Source organism: Arachis ipaensis, chromosome B8 (genome assembly GCF_059453495.1).
Source record: "Arachis ipaensis isolate K30076 ecotype BB chromosome B8, ASM5945349v1, whole genome shotgun sequence".
Taxonomy (NCBI): domain Eukaryota; kingdom Viridiplantae; phylum Streptophyta; class Magnoliopsida; order Fabales; family Fabaceae; genus Arachis; species Arachis ipaensis.
This window is the reverse complement of record NC_142443.1, coordinates 30,747,403-30,762,314: the sequence shown is the minus strand read 5'-3', so window position 1 is coordinate 30,762,314 and position 14,912 is coordinate 30,747,403. Positions and strand designations below refer to the sequence as shown.

General features: G+C 38.5%; 1 non-coding gene across 1 annotated transcript; it reads right to left on the bottom strand.

Moving 5' to 3' along the window:
• Window positions 1–8,025: 8,025 nt before the first annotated feature.
• Window positions 8,026–8,132, bottom strand: LOC148547589 (small nucleolar RNA R71). The gene has a single exon (XR_015897958.1). It is a non-coding gene; the product is annotated as a small nucleolar RNA R71 (small nucleolar RNA).
• Between the last annotated feature and the right edge of the window lie 6,780 nt (window positions 8,133–14,912).

The following is a 14,912-nucleotide window of genomic DNA, read 5'->3' as shown; positions in this document are numbered from 1 at the left end:
ATGCCACTCAATACATTCAAAAGATATAAGTGGAACTGTGGCACTCCAAATAGCAGAATGCTGACGGATGTCAGGAGGAATCACGTCCGGATCGATCCTTCCAATTGCATAAGGCTCCCAAACAAACTGCACACATTATGCAAGTAACCGAGGATTACACACAGAATAATAACACGGCTAAACAAAAAGAACTACTTGTTTATTACAACAAACATGTCCTTCTTGCAGAACATCCAGATCACTCCTATAGTTCTCAAGGGTACGAAATTTGTAAGGCCGATTTTGACGTTCTCAGTTATGCCATCTGACATCAAGCGAGTCGCTAACTTACATTTATGGATACAATTTAAAATATACTATTTAAAAGCGTTTAGTAATTAAACTTACCTATTTGCAATCGGAAAGATTCGAGGATTGCTTGGAATCGGCGCAATGAATGGTAGACGGGTCCAAGCCCATGCAAGCAACAGTGTCAGCGGACCATCAATCTCCTTACAGTCGACCCGAGTTGCTCTACACAATGATCTATACAGGTGTGCCAGGCAGGCCGATCCCCAGCTGAACTGTATGATCCCAACAAAGTTACGGAGTAACGGAAGAAACCTCCAGTGCACCCCTGATGCAGACTTATCTCCAAACATAACGGTCCAAAACAATAACATTATGTGGCACTTCACGTACCTCTGAATCTGGATATCATCAACCAACACTAATCGATCTTTCAATGCTCGAAACCAAACCAACTTGATGGAACTTCCCCTGCAGTCTGCCTTCATAGGTGCAACACCAAACTGGTCCAAGCATTCAGTCTCTAAAGCCTCATAATTGCTCAGTGTCGGTCCCATAACTGGCAAACTATTTGTCGGAAGACCAAGAATTAACGCCACATCCTCCAGTGTCACGGCACACTCACCAACCGGAAAGTGAAACGTGTGGGTCTCAGGGTGCCATCTCTCGACCAGAGCATTAACAAATGCCGACTGACATTGGACAACTCTAATCTGTGAAACATGATAAAAGCCTGTGTCCCGTAAATACCCCTCCACTATTGGATTGTACTGATCCGGTGGCATGTAGTGGTCATATTGCAACATTCGAGAACCCTAAACACAAACATAATATTAAATAATTAACAAATTAAATTTATCAACTCAAACTTTCATTACCAAATAACCAGTAAAACGTATCCACAACCACAACCAATAAAAATAACTATTAAATAAATAACTATTATATTATATACTAATACTAAAGTAACTATTCAATTATATTCTAACAACATACATACAACAATAAATCAATCATTAAACATTTGTTAAATATTTATGTTATACTTATAACAAAAATAGTTAATTTAATAATTTTTAAATCATAATATTTATTTTACTATCCTACGAATGCTTAATCATCATAAATAAATATTATTAATACAAAAAAATTATTTATTACTAACAATTAATACTACTTAAATGATTTACTATCATTATAACACGTTGATCTATCTATTAGTACCGTATTCTAATAAAAATAATTAAACCAACTGGACCATCAGTATCAGTTATTATTATTATTATTATTATTATTATTATTATTATTATTATTATTATTATTATTCCAATAAATTCGGTAATAATAATTAATTAACATTGATTCTTTTATTTATTTATCATACCTCCATTTTCAATAACAGTATTATTATTATTATCATTATTTTAATTATCTTACTAATAACAATAATTAATTTATTATATTATCATAATGTATTATAATTCTTCCTTCTAAATAATATTATTACATTAATCCCCTAATTTCTGCATTATAATCTAACATTACTACTAATCTCTAAAATTATTTTAATCAGATTAAAATATTCAAACACTATTATTACACTAATTTTTAACATTATCATCATAATAAATTACTAATCTCTAACATAATAATAACTATTATTCTAATTAAAATAAATTTTTTTAAAATAAAATAAAAACTTACATAGTTAGGATGATCAAGATAATTAGCAATGTGGAGCTCCGGACGATTAACATCTTTTACTCTTCTTTTTCTTCTGGGCATTGTCAAGGAGTGGTCCAATTTTTTTTTCCTTAAAGCTTTATGAATGGAGGGCCATGGAAGAAGCTTGTGGGGTGGGAGGAGAAGAGAGTTTGGTTGCTGAAAGTGAAAGAGAATGGGGAGGGGGGCGAGGGAAATCACCAAAGTGTTGCTACTTTCTGGTGGGGGACACTTGCATACGTGACACCTGGCTGGGGGCACAAATCGGACGGTCCAATTTGTTTACCCTCCCAGCCCCGAAAACGGACCATCCGATTACCTTGAACAAATCGGTCCGTCCGATTTCTTCATCGCAGCCGTCACATCTGCGTGAAGCACCATGGACGCCCATAACGTTGTTATACACCAACTCGTCCCCAATATGTAAAATAAAAAAACTCAATATTAGCCAATTTTAGTGTTTATGTTTATAATTTATGATTTATGGCTAGAATTTAAAATAAATAAAATAATTTTTAACATTATAAAAAAATGGCAAATACCATCGAATTTATCGTTGGACATTAGTGGCAGATTTGACAATAAATTTGTCGGGTAAAAAAATTACCATCAAATTTGATTTTTCAATGGAAAATTCGTGGTAATAATTGGAAAAAAACAAAAAAAATCGACGTGATCATTACCATCAGATTTACTGGGGGATAAATCCGCCGGTAATCTGAATTGGTGCAACGTTGCGTTTTGGTCATTTGCAAAGTGTTACCCTCGGATTTATCCGCTGATAAATCCGACGGTAATCTTGTCCTAAATTCGAATCGCGAATCCTCCCTCCCCTCATTTTTGAACTACTCTCTCTAACCTTCCCCCCTCTCTCCCCCCCTCCACCAACGTCGACCACGACCAACAGCGTTTAAGGACTGCGTGGACTCCTTACGTCGCATTGTGTAAAACCCAGTTAATTAATGACTAATTAACCCATAAATTAACATATATTCTAGAAAGTGAGAAATGAGATTTTTATGGTTTAATATGATAGAAAAAATTAAAACGAAAATTTTGACATCAATTTTAAATAAATCGGCCCAAGATTGGGCCAAACGGGCCAAACGGGGCCAACCGGACCCATGTTGGGCCCAAGGTCCAGCCAAGCATCACTCAAATAAGAGAGTTCAGCACACTCTCTCTCTCCCTCAAACAAACATACACGCTGAAATTAGAAAGGAAAAAAGGGGGAAACATGAAACCCTTGTTCCAATTCACTTTCAACTTCCATTTATCATAACTTTTGATCCAGAGTTTCGATTGACGCATCGTTTGCGGCCACGCGACTGCGGCATTGAGCTCTACAAAATTCATAAGGTTGTACAAGAGGTAAGGCACGTTTTTACTCATGTATTTCCAGCCCTTGATTTCGAGTTTCTTAGGCAAAAATGTTGAAATTGTGAGCTATTTTGTGTTATAGGATCCAATTAACTTGAAGGGAACGCTTATTCTTGCCTCCTTGATCTTTGGGTAAGGTAAGAGATCTCAAACCCTAGTGAAATTCAGAATTTAAGGTATTGGGTATTGAGTTATTATGTTTGGGTATGATAATTGTGGTTTAGGAAGTGTGTATGTGCATATTGAAGCTTGATTGATATCTTGGAAAGCTTGGAAAGGAGTTTTGTGCTTGGAAATATGATTTTGGAAGCTTTGAGATATTGAAAATTGAGAAAAAAGGGAAATTTTAAGTGTTCCAGGTTAGTTGTAGATCCTTCCAAGGTGGAAGCCGTGATGGAGTAGGGGTGATGAGCGGATAATTTATATGCTTTTTGGCATTGTTTTTAGTATATTTTTAGTAAGATCTAGTTACTTTTAGGGATGTTTTCATTAGTTTTTATGTTAAATTCACATTTCTGGACTTTACTATGAGTTTGTGTGTTTTTCTGTGATTTCAGGTATTTTCTGGCTGAAATTGAGGGACTTGAGCAGAAATCAGATTCAGAGGTTGAAGAAGGACTGCTGATGTTGTTGGATTCTGACCTCCCTGCACTCAAAGTAGATTTTCTGGAGCTACAGAACTCAAAATGGCGCGCTTTCAATTGCGTTGGAAAGTAGACATCCAGGGCTTTCCAGCAATATATAATAGTCCATACTTTGGCTAAGAATAGACGACGTAAACTGGCGTTCAACGCCAGCTTTCTACCCAAATCTGGCGTCCAGCGCCAGAAAAGGAGCCAAAACCAGAGTTGAACGCCCAAACTGGCACAAAAGCTGGCGTTCAACTCCACAAATGGCCTCTGCACGTGCAACACTCAAGCTCAGCCCAAACACACACCAAGTGGGCCCAGGAAGTGGATTTATGCATCAATTACTTACTCATGTAAACCCTAGTAGCTAGTTTATTATAAATAGGACCTTTTACTATTGTATTAGGTATCTTTGGATTACCTTATGATCCTTTGATCACGTTTTAGGGGGCTGGCCCTCTCGGCCATGCCTGGACCTTTCACTTATGTATTTTCAACGGTAGAGTTTCTACACTCCATAGATTAAGGTGTGGAGCTCTGCTGTTCCTCAAAGATTAATGCAAAGTACTTCTGTTTTCTATTCAATTCATCTTATTTCGCTTTTAAGATATCCATTCGCACCCAAGAACGTGATGAAGGTGATGATTATGTGTGACGCTCATCACCATTCTCCCCTATGAACACGTGCCTGACAAACACTTCCGTTCTACATGAAATAAGCTAGAATGAATATCTCTTAGATCTCCTAACCAGAATCTTCGTGGCGTAAGCTAGAATGATGGCGGCATTCAAGAGAATCCGGAAAGTCTAAACCTTGTCCGTGGTATTCCGAGTAGGATTCAATGATTGAATGACTGTGACGAGCTCCTAACTCGCGATTGCAGGGCGTTAGTGACAGACGCAAAAGGATAGTAAATCCTATTCCAGCATGATCGAGAACCGACAGATGAATAGCCGTGTCGTGACAGGGTGCGTGAGCATATTATTCACTGAGAGGATAAGATGAAGTCATTGGCAAGGGTGATGCCTCCAGACGATTAGCCGTGCCGTGACAGGGCATTGGATCATTTTCCCGAGAGATGACCGAAAGTAGCCATTGACAGTGGTGATGTATCACATAAAGCCAGCCATGGAAAGGAGTAAGACTGATTGGATGAAGATAGCAGGAAAGCAGAGGTTCAGAGGAACGAAAAGCATCTCCATTCGCTTATCTGAAATTCCTACCAATGATTTACATAAGTACCTCTATCCCTATTCTATTATTTATTATTCGAAAACACCATTATCAATTTATATCTGCCTAACTGAGATTTGAAAGGTGACCATAGCTTGCTTCATACCAACAATCTACGTGGGATTCGACCCTTACTCACGTAAGGTATTACTTGAACGACCCAGTGCACTTGCTGGTTAGTTGTATCGAAGTTGTGAACCATGGTATTGGCACCATGTTCTTGGCGCCATTGCCAGGGAAAGAAAGAGCCATGAAATTTACATAATTAAAGTGTAATCACGATTACGCGTACCAAGTTGCTCACGTTGCCAGGGATTGTTCGAGCCTGGACATCACAATTTCGTGCACCAAGTTTTTGGCGCCGTTGCCGGGGATTGTTTGAGTTTGGACAACTGACGGTTCATCCTGTTGCTCAGATTAGGTAATTTTCTTTTTGTTTTCTTTTCAAAAATTTTTCAAAAATATTTCAAAATTTTCTCACCTGTTTTCGAAAAAAAAAATGTTTTCAAAAATATATTTTTCTTCAGAATTTTTAAGAATGAATTCTAGTGTTTCATGAAGCATGTAAAGCCTGGCTGGCTGTAAAGCCATGTCTAAATTTATTTGGACTGAGGCTTGCAATTTGTTATCAAGAGCAATATACTCTGGTGTTAAATGCTGAAGCTTGGCTGGCCATTGGCCATGTCTAATGTTTTGGACTGGAGCTTTCATTGAAAGCTTGGCTGGCTAGTGAGCCATGTCTAATTCCTGGACTGAAGCTTTAGACTAAGAATGCAAGATTCCTGGAATTCATGTTAAAAATTTTGGAATCCTTATTTTTTCTTTTTCAATTAATTTTCGAAAAAAAAAATACAAAAAAAAATTAGAAAATCATAAAAATCAAAAATATTTTTCTGTTTCTTGTTTGAGTCTTGAGTTATATCATAAGTTTGGTGTCACTTGCATATGCATCTTGCATTTTTCGAAAATATCATGCATTCATAGTGTTCTTCATGATCTTCAAGTTGTTCTTGGTAAGTCTTCTTGTTTGATCTTGATGTTTTCATGTTTTGTGTCTTTTCTTGTTTTACATGTGCATTTTTCGTTTCTTAGAGTCTAAACATGAAAGATTTCTAAGTTTGGTGTCTTACATGTTTTCTTTGCATCAAAAATTTTTCAAAAATATGTTCTTGGTGTTCATCTTGACATTCAAAGTGTTCTTGGTGTTCATCTTGACATTCATAGCATTCTTGCATGCACTCATTGTTTTGATCTAAAAATTTCATGCATTGCATATTTTTCTTGTTTTTCTCTCTCATCATAAAAATTCAAAAATAAAAAAAAATATCTTTCCCTTTTTCTCTCTTAAAATTTCGAAATTTTGATTTGACTTTTTCAAAAAATTTTAAAATCTAGTTGTTTTCATGAGTCAAATCAAATTTCATTTTAAAAATCCTATCTTTTTCAAAATCTTTTTCAAAAATCAAATCTTTTTCATATTTTTTCTTTGTTATTTTCGAAAATTTCAAAAATATTTTTCAAAAATCTTTTTCTTAGTTTTATATCATAATTTTCAAAAATAACAATAACAATTAATGTTTTGATTCAAAAATTTGAAGTTTGTTACTTGCTTGTTAAGAAAGATTCAAACTTTAAATTCTAGAATCATATCTTGTGATTTCTTGTGAATCAAGTCATTAATTGTGATTTTAAAAATCAAATCTTTTTCAAAACTAATTACTATCATATCTTTTCAAAAATATCTTCTTATCTTATCTTTTTCAAAAATATGATTTCAAAATATCTTTTCCAACCTCCTAACTTCTTATCTTTTCAAAATTTATTTCAACTAACTAACTAACTTTTTGTTTGTTTCTTATCTTTTTCAAAACTACCTAACTAACTCTCTCTCTCTAATTTTCGAAAATATCTCCCCTCTTTTTCAAAATTTCTTTTTAATTAACTAATCATTTTATTTTATTTGAATTTTCGAAAATTACTAACATTTTTTCAAAAACCATTTTCAAAAAATCACTAACTCTTTTTCAAAAATTATTTTCGAAAATTCCCTCCTTCTCTCTCATCTTATTCTATTTATTCATTCATTAACTAACATCTCTTCCTCACATCATAACCAAATTCGAACCCCCTCTTCTATCTGTGTTCGAATTTCTTCTTCTTTTCTTCTACTAACAATAAGGAACCTCTTTACTGTGACATAGAGGATTCCTCTTCTTTTCTTGTTCTCTTCTCTTTCTTATGAGCAGGGACAGAGAAAAAGGCATTCTTGTTGAAGCTGATCCAGAACCTGAAAGGAATTTGAAAAGGAAACTAAGAGAAGCTAATTTACAACAATCCAGAGACAACTTGATTGAAAATTTCGAACAAGTAAAGGAAATGGCAGCCGAACCCAACAACAATGCAAGGAGAATGCTTGGTGACTTTACTGCACCAAATTCCAATTTACATGGAAGAAGCATCTCCATTCCTGCCATTGGAGCAAACAATTTTGAGCTGAAACCTCAATTAGTTTCTCTGATGCAGCAGAACTGCAAGTTTCATGGACTTCCATCTGAAGATCCTTTTCAGTTCTTAACTGAATTCTTGCAGATATGTGATACTGTAAAGACTAATGGAGTAGATCCTGAAGTCTACAGGCTCATGCTTTTCCCTTTTGCTGTAAGAGACAGAGCTAGACTCTGGTTGGATTCTCAACCTAAGGATAGCCTGAACTCATGGGATAAGCTGGTCAAGGCTTTCTTAGCCAAGTTCTTTCCTCCTCAAAAGCTTAGTAAGATTAGAGCTGATGTTCAAACCTTCAGACAGAAAGAAGGTGAATCCCTCTATGAAGCTTGGGAAAGATACAAACAGTTGACCAAAAAGTGTCCTTCTGACATGCTTTCAGAATGGACCATCCTGGATATATTCTATGATGGTTTATTTGAGTTATCAAAGATGTCATTGGATACCTCTGCAGGTGGATCCATTCACCTAAAGAAAATGCCTGCAGAAGCTCAAGAACTCATTGACATGGTTGCTAATAACCAGTTCATGTACACTTCTGAAAGGAATCCTGTGAGTAATGGGACGCCTATGAAGAAGGGAGTTCTTGAAGTTGATACTCTGAATGCCATATTGGCTCAGAATAAAATATTGACTCAGCAAGTCAATATGATCTCTCAGAGTCTGCATGGAATGCAAGCTGCATCCAACAGTACTCAAGAGGCATCTTCTGAAGAAGAAGCTTATGATCCTGAAAACCCTGCAATAGCAGAGGTGAATTACTTAGGTGAACCTTATGGAAACACCTATAACTCATCATGGAGAAATCATCCAAATTTCTCATGGAAGGATCAAAAGCCTCAACAAGGCTTTAATAATGGTGGAAGAAACAGGTTTAACAATAATAAACCTTTTCCATCATCCACTCAGCAACAGACAGAGAACTCTGAACAAAATACTTCGAATTTAGCAAACTTAGTCTCTGATCTATCCAAGGCCACTGTAAGTTTCATGAATGAAACAAGGTCTTCCATTAGAAATTTGGAAGCACAAGTGGGCCAGCTGAGTAAGAGGATCACTGAAATCCCTCCTAGTACTCTCCCAAGCAATACAGAAGAGAATCCAAAAGGAGAGTGCAAGGCCATTGACATAAGCACCATGGCCGAACCCAATGAGGGAGAGGAGGACGTGAATCCCAAGGAGGAAGACCTCCTGGGACGTCCAGTGGTCAATAAGGAGCTTCCCTCTGAGGAACCAAAGGACTCTGAGGCTCATCTAGAGACCATAGAGATTCCATTGAACCTCCTTATGCCCTTCATGAGCTCTGATGAGTATTCCTCTTCTGAAGAGAATGAGGATGTTACTGAAGAGCAAACTGCCAAGTTTCTTGGTGCAATCATGAAGCTGAATGCCAAATTATTTGGCATTGATACTTGGGAAGTTGAACCTCCCTTGTTCATCAATGAACTAAGTGATCTGGATCAACTGACATTGCCTCAGAAGAGACAGGATCCTGGAAAGTTCATAATACCCTGTACCATAGGCACCATGATCTTTAAGGCTCTGTATGACCTTGGTTCAGGAATAAACCTCATGCCCCTCTCTGTAATAGAGAAACTGGGAATCTATGGAGTGCAAGCTGCTAAAATCTCATTAGAAATGGCAGACAATTCAAGAAAACAGGCTTATGGACAAGTAGAGGACGTGTTAGTAAAGGTTGAAGGCCTTTACATCCCTGCTGATTTCATAGTCCTGGATACTGGAAAGGAAGAGGATGAATCCATCATCCTAGGAAGACCTTTCCTGGCCACAGCAAGAGCTGTGATTGATGTTGACAGAGGTGAAATAGTCCTTCAATGGAATGAGGACTCCCTTGTGTTTAAAACTCAAGGATCTCCCTCTGCAACCATGGAGAGGAAGCAGAAAAAGCTTCTCTCAAAGCAGAGTCAACCAGAGCCCCCACAGTCAAACTCTAAGTTTGGTGTTGAACTCCCATATCCAAACTCTAAGTTTGGTGTTGGAGAGTCTCAACAAAACTCTGCACATCTGTGAGGCTCCATGAGAGCCCACTGTCAAGCTATTGACATTAAAGAAGCGCTTGTTGGGAGGCAACCCAATTTTTATTTATCTAACTATATTTTTCTTAGTTATATGTCTTTGTAGGTTCACGATCATGTGAAGTCACAAAATAAATATAAAAATTGAAAACGGAATCAAAAACAGCAGAAGAAAAATCACACCCTGGAGGAGCATCTGTCTGGCGTTCAGTGCCAGAACAGAGCATGGTGCTGGCGCTGAACACCCAAAATGGGCAGCTTCTGGGCGCTGAACGCCAGAACAGGCATGGTTCTGGCGTTCAACGCCAGAAATGGCACACAAATGGGCGCTGAACGCCCAAAATGGCCACCAACCTGGCACTGAACGCCCAGAGTTGTGTACAAGGGCATTTTTACATGCCTAATGGTGCAGGGATGTAATTCCTTGAAACTCAGGATCTGTGGACCCCACAGGATCCCCACCTACCTCCACTCACTTCTTCTCACCACTCTCTTTCACACAACCCCATAAACACTCTTCCCCAAAAACCCTTCACCAATCACCTCAAACTCTCTTCCCCATCACCTCTTCACCACTCACATCCATCCACTCTTCCCCATAAACCTACCTCACAAACTCCACCTACCTTCAAAATTCAAAACCAATTTCCCATCCAAATCCACCCATATGGCCGAACCTTAAACCCCCCTCCCTTCCCTATATAAAGCCCTCCATTCTTCATCAAATTCACACAAACACACCCTTCTACACCCTTCTTGGCCGAAACCACATCTCCATCTCCCTCTCCATATTTCTTCTTCTTCTTCTTATATTCTTTTGTTTATTGCTCGAGGGCGAGCAATATTCTAAGTTTGGTGTGGTAAAAGCATAGCTTTTTTGTTTTTCCATTACCATTGATGGCATCTAAGACCGGAGAATCCTCTAGAAGAGGGAAAGGGAAGACAAAAGCTTCTACATCCGAGTCATGGGAGATGGAAAGGTTCATCTCCAAAGCCCATCAAGACCACTTCTATGATGTTGTGGCCAAGAAGAAGGTGATCCCTGAGGTCCCTTTCAAACTCAAAAGAAATGAGTATCCGGAGATCCGACATGAAATTCAAAGAAGAGGGTGGGAAGTTCTAACAAATCCCATCCAACAAGTCAGCATCCTAATGGTTCAAGAGTTCTATGCCAATGCATGGATCACCAAGAACCATGATCAAAGTAAGAACCCGGATCCAAAGAACTATGTTACAATGGTTCGGGGGAAATACTTGGATTTTAGTCCGGAAAATGTGAGGTTGGCGTTCAACTTGCCAAACATGGAAGAGAACGCACACCCCTACACAAGGAGAGTCAACTTTGATCAAAGGTTGGACCAAGTCCTTATGGACATATGTGTAGAAGGAGCTCAATGGAAGGTTGACTCCAAAGGCAAGCCGGTTCAACTAAGAAGATTGGACCTCAAGCCTGTAGCTAGAGGATGGTTGGAGTTCATTCAATGCTCAATCATTCCCACTAGCAACCGGTCTGAAGTTACTATAGACCGGGCCATCATGATCCACAGCATCATGATTGGAGAAGAGGTGGAAGTTCATGAGATTATACCTCAAGAACTCTACAAGGTGGCTGACAAGTCCTCCACCATGGCAAGGTTAGCCTTTCCTCACCTCATTTGCCACCTATGCAATTCGACTGGGATTGACATAGAGGGAGATATCCTCATTAAAGAGGACAAGCCCATCACTAAGAAAAAGATGGAGCAAGCAAGAGAGCTCATTCATGGAGCTCAAGAGGCGTATGAAGCTCATCACCATGAGATCCCGGAGATGCCTCAAATGCACTTTCCTCCACAAAACTATTGGGAGCAAATCAACACCTCCCTAGGAGAATTGAGTTCCAATATGGGACAACTAAGGGTGGAACATCAAGAGCACTCCATCATGCTTCATGAAATAAGAGAAGATCAAAAAGCAATGAGGGAGGAGCAACAAAGACAAGGAAGAGACATAGAAGAGCTCAAGGACATCATTGGTGCCTCAAGAAGGAAACGCCACCATCACTAAGGTGGATTCATTCCTTGTTCTTGCTTTCTCTGTTTTTCGTTTTCTATGTTATGTGCTTATCTATGTTTGTGTCTTCATTACATGATCATTAGTAGTAGTAACTATGTCTTAAAGTTATGAATGTCCTATGAATCCATCACCTCTCTTAAATAAAAACTGTTTTAATTCAAAAGAACAAGAAGAACATAAGTTTCAAATTTATCCTTGAACTTAGTTTAATTATATTGATGTGGTGACAATGCTTCTTGTTTTCTGAATGTATGCTTGAACAGTGCATATGTCTTTTGAAGTTGTTGTTTAAGAATGTTAAATATGTTGGCTCTTGAAAGAATGATGACTAGGAGACATGTTATTTGATAATCTGAAAAATCATAAAAATGATTCTTGAAGCAAGAAAAAGCAGCAAAGAACAAAGCTTGCAGAAAAAAAAAATTAGGCAAAAAAAAAATAGAAAGAAAAAGAAAAAGCAAGCAGAAAAAGCCAAAAGCTCTTAAAACCAAGAGGCAAGAGCAAAAAGCCAATAACCCTTAAAACCAAAAGGCAAGGGCAAATAAAAAGGATCCCAAGGCTTTGAGCATCAGTAGATAGGAGGGCCTAAAGGAATAGAATCCTAGTCTAAGCGGCTAAACCAAGCTGTCCCTAACCATGTGCTTGTGGCGTGTAGGTATCAAGTGAAAACTTGAGACTGAGCGGTTAAAGTCAAGGTCCAAAGCAAAAAAAGAGTGTGCTTAAGAACCCTGGACACCTCTAATTGGGGACTTTAGCAAAGCTGAGTCACAATCTGAAAAGGTTCACCCAATTATGTGTCTGTGGCATTTATGTATCCGGTGGTAATACTGGAAAACAAAGTGCTTAGGGCCACGGCCAAGACTCATAAAGAAGCTGTGTTCAAGAATCATCATACTGAACTAGGAGAGTCAATAACACTATTCGAAATCTGAAGTTCCTATAGATGCCAATCATTCTGAACCTCAATGGATAAAGTGAGATGCCAAAACTATTCAAGAGGCAAAAAGCTATAAGTCCCGCTCATATGATTGAAGCTATGTTTCATTGATAGTTTGGAATTTATAGTATATTCTCTTCTTTTTATCCTATTTGATTTTCAGTTGCTTGGGGATAAGCAACAATTTAAGTTTGGTGTTGTGATGAGCGGATAATTTATACGCTTTTTGGCATTGTTTTTAGTATATTTTTAGTAGGATCTAGTTACTTTTAGGGATGTTTTCATTAGTTTTTATGTTAAATTCACATTTCTGGCCTTTACTATGAGTTTGTGTGTTTTTCTGTGATTTCAGGTATTTTCTGGCTGAAATTGAGGGACTTGAGCAGAAATCAGATTCAGAGGTTGAAGAAGGACTGCTGATGCTGTTGGATTCTGACCTCCCTGCACTCAAAGTGGATTTTCTGGAGATACAGAAATCGAAATGGCGCGCTTCCAATTGCGTTGGAAAATAGACATCCAGGGCTTTCCAGCAATATATAATAGTCCATACTTTGGCCAAGAATAGACGATGTAAACTGGCGTTCAACGCCAGCTTTCTACCCAAATCTGGCGTCCAGCACCAGAAAAGGAGCCAAAACCAGAGTTGAACTCCCAAACTGGCACAAAAGCTGGCGTTCAACTCTACAAATGGCCTCTGCACGTGCAACACTCAAGCTCAGCCCAAACACACACCAAGTGGGCCCAGGAAGTGGATTTATGCATCAATTACTTACTCATGTAAACCCTAGTAGCTAGTTTATTATAAATAGGACCTTTTACTATTGTATTAGGTATCTTTGGATTACCTTATGATCCTTTGATCACGTTTTAGGGGGCTAGCCCTCTCGGCCATGCCTGGACCTTTCACTTATGTATTTTCAACGGTAGAGTTTCTACACTCCATAGATTAAGGTGTGGAGCTCTGCTGTTCCTCAAAGATTAATGCAAAGTACTTCTATTTTCTATTCAATTCATCTTATTTCACTTCTAAGATATCCATTCGCACCCAAGAACGTGATGAAGGTGATGATTATGTGTGACGCTCATCACCATTCTCCCCTATGAACACGTGCCTGACAAACACTTCCGTTCTACATGAAATAAGCTAGAATGAATATCTCTTAGATCTCCTAACTAGAATCTTCATGGCGTAAGCTAGAATGATGGCGGCATTCAAGAGAATCCGGAAAGTCTAAACCTTGTCCGTGGTATTCCGAGTAGGATTCAATGATTGAATGACTGTGACGAGCTCCTAACTCGCGATTGCAGGGCGTTAGTGACAGACGCAAAAGGATAGTAAATCCTATTCTAGCATGATCGAGAACCGACAGATGAATAGCCGTGCCGTGACAGGGTGCGTGAGCATATTATTCACTGAGAGGATAAGATGAAGCCATTGGCAAGGGTGATGCCTCCAGACGATTAGCCGTGCCGTGACAGGGCATTGGATCATTTTCCCGAGAGATGATCGAAAGTAGCCATTGACAGTGGTGATGTATCACATAAAGCCAGCCATGGAAAGGAGTAAGACTGATTGGATGAAGATAGCAGGAAAGCAGAGGTTCAGAGGAACGAAAAGCATCTCAATTCGCTTATCTGAAATTCCTACCAATGATTTACATAAGTACCTCTATCCCTATTCTATTATTTATTATTCGAAAACACCATTATCAATTTATATCTGCCTAACTGAGATTTGCAAGGTGACCATAGCTTGCTTCATACCAACAATCTCCGTCGGATTCGACCCTTACTCACGTAAGGTATTACTTGGACGACCCAGTGCACTTGCTGGTTAGTTGTATCGAAGTTGTGAACCATGGTATTGGCACCATGTTCTTGGCGCCATTTCCAGGGAAAGAAAGAGCCATGAATTTTACATAATTAAAGTGTAATCACGATTACGCGTACCAAGTTGCTCACGTTGCCAGGGATTGTTCGAGCCTGGACATCACAATTTCGTGCACCAAGGGGCGATCGACCTCAGTTACCGAGATAAGGAGTTTTCTGGGTTTAGCTGGCTACTATCAGAGATTCATCAAAAGGCTTTTCGCAAATGACTTTACCATTGAAAAAGTTAACCCACAAGG